Source organism: Ovis aries, chromosome 18, assembly GCF_016772045.2.
Source record: "Ovis aries strain OAR_USU_Benz2616 breed Rambouillet chromosome 18, ARS-UI_Ramb_v3.0, whole genome shotgun sequence".
In the NCBI taxonomy this organism is placed as follows: domain Eukaryota; kingdom Metazoa; phylum Chordata; class Mammalia; order Artiodactyla; family Bovidae; genus Ovis; species Ovis aries.
In genome coordinates, this window is record NC_056071.1 from 48,450,259 (window position 1) to 48,453,018 (window position 2,760).

Genomic DNA, 2,760 nt, shown 5'->3' on the forward strand with positions numbered 1-2,760 from the left:
GAACAAATCCTACAAACCACTTGATCTTGGACAACTAGCATCTAGAACGTATGAGACAATAAGTTTCTGTTTTTGAAGACCATCCACCAAGTGTATGGCACTTTGCTTGGCAACCTTAGGAAGCGAATACAAAGGGGATATGACAACAGAAATTTGAAATATCAGAAATGAAGACAAAAAGCAGTAGCTTAAATCTAGAAATCAAGGAGAGCATTAAGACATTCTCAAATAATGGGAAACAATTTGTTGCCAGCACACCTGCTGTAAAGGAATGGCTAAAGGAAGTTCTTTAAGCAAAATGTCCGTAATAAAAGAAGGAATCTTGGGAGTTTAAGAAGAAAGAAAGAACATGGAAATAGCTAATATGTGGGCAAATTCTATTTTTTTTTTCAAGTTTTCTATTTGATGAGTGAAGTACAAATTGGAACACATACACGTAGAAGGAGTGATTAAGATATGCTTTCAAGCTGTGGTGCTGGAGAAGACTCTTGAGAGTCCCTTGGGCAGCCAGGAGATCAAATCAATCAATCCTAAAGGAAATCAAGCCTGAATACTCATTGGAAGGACTGATGCTGAAGTTAAAGCTCCTATACTTTGGCTACCTGATGTGAAGAGCCATCTCATTGGAAAAAAACCCTAATGCTAGGAAGGATTGAGGGCAGGAGGAGAAGGGGGTAACAGAGGATAAAAATGGTTGGATGGCATCACCAACATGATGGACGTGAGTTTGAGCAAACTCTAGGAGACAGTGAAGGACAGGGATGCCTGGAGTGCTGCAGTCCGTGGGGTTGCAAAGAGTAGGACACGACTGAGCAACTGAACGGCAACATAGAGGGTGAGCAGGCATTGGGAGAACTGTAGGAAGAAGGCGATGAGGGTGGGAATATGCAAGCTATGTGGTGTGTGAGTCAAGCTAGGGCAGCTGCCTCTGGGCAGTGTTGAGATAACTCTAGGCCCTTTGATCCTACCCACCCTCTCCACCACCAAAAACTGAATCTTTCAGACAGTGGGTTACCAATGAGGCAGAATATTTGGTGGAATATTTTCCTCAAAGATGTTGTTATGACCTGTCAGTTTTTTGAATGAACCAATCCTAAACATTCATAACCTGACTCAGATCCACTCAGACCTGAGTCTGTGGTCCCTGGCCCTGTTCTGGTCACCAATAGCCACAATGGACTGGAAGATCCAATTTCCAAGTAGCGAAGATTGAGTGAGTGTGAAGAAACCTTCCACAGAACCAGGGTGTTTGTGGTGCATGGAATGCTAAAAAGCAACCAGCAATTAGTGGACATTTTTGAGAAAGTGAAACCTGAGATCTGGCTGCTGATCCTGAAATGTGACATGGCCAAAATGTGGGTATAGCTCCTAACTCCTAGGATAGATGATGGGGATGACTTTGGGGTATATATTCAGGAGAAGGCAGTTACAGAACTAAGAATGTTGAGAGCTGCATCTCATCTGAATCAATTTCTAGACATTATGTTACAAGAGCAAAATCAATTTTCAAAATAGCTAAATATCCCCACATGGAGGACTTTCCTCCTGAACCATGACAGAGATTGATGAGAAAGAATATGACAGCCTTCAACTCATTGTATCAGAGCTAAGGAATCACTATGTCACTCTAAATGACATGATCCTGAAAAACATCAAAAAGATCAAATGCAGAGACTCTGTACCAAGGCAAAGGCCAGGGAACTTTGTGAGTCTGGCTCAAGACCCAACATCACCTTGGTCTGTTACATGACTATGATCATGGGGCTGCTGCTGCTAAGTTGCTTCAGTCGTGTCCAACTCTGTGCGACCCCATAGATGGCAGCCCACCAGGCTCCCTCGTCCCTGGGATTCTCTAGGCAAGAACACTGGAGTGGGTTGCCATTTCCTTCTCCAGTGCATGAAAGTGAAAAGTGAAAGTGAAGTCGCTCAGTTGTGTCAACTCAGCGACCCCATGGACTGCAGCTTAGCAGGCTCTTCTGTCCATGGGATTTTCTAGGCAAGAGTACTGGAGTGTGGTGCCATTGCCTTCTCCATGATCATGGGGCAACTGGCTGGAAATAGTAGTCATAATTCTCTGTTTTTAGTTGGAGTCTAATGAGACTCTCATGTAGTTCTGTGACAGCCTCATCTCTTTTTACAGGCCTCAGTGCATGCGTACTAAGTCACTTTGTCATGTCCCACTCTGCAACCCTATGGGCTTCAGCCTGTCAGGCTCCTCTATCCATGGGATTTCCCAGGCAAGGATACCGGAATGGCTTGCCATTTCCTTCTCTAGAGGATCTTCCAATACAGGGATCAAACCCACATCTCCTGCATTGGCAGACAGATTATTTACCACTGAGCCACCAGGGAAGCCCTATCGTAAGCTAGTAGTGAAATGTATATTTAACCATAGTTATAAATATACATCTATTAGAATGTCTATAATTAAAAATAATGACAACACTAAAGACTGACAAGGACATGGAAAAACTAGATTGCTCATATGTTTCTGGAGGAAATATAAAATGGTTCAGTTGTTCCATAAAACAGATTGGCAATTTCTTAAAAACCTAAACAAGCAATTACCATCTGAACCTGCTATTGCACTCCTGGGCATTTATTCCAAGGAAATGAAAATTTATGTTCACACTAAAACCTGGGAATGGATATTTGTTCAAAGCAGCTTTATTTGTAATGGGCAAAATCAGGAAACAACCCAATTATCACTTATTAGTAAATGGTTAAACAAACTGTACTATATACCTATCATGGAATACT

The 2,760-nt window shown here is 42.3% G+C and overlaps 1 pseudogene; it reads left to right on the plus strand.

Annotated features, from left to right (window-relative positions):
* Positions 1-974: 974 nt before the first annotated feature.
* On the plus strand, positions 975-1,750 carry LOC101107554 (proteasome activator complex subunit 3-like; annotated as a pseudogene).
* Positions 1,751-2,760: the final 1,010 nt, after the last annotated feature.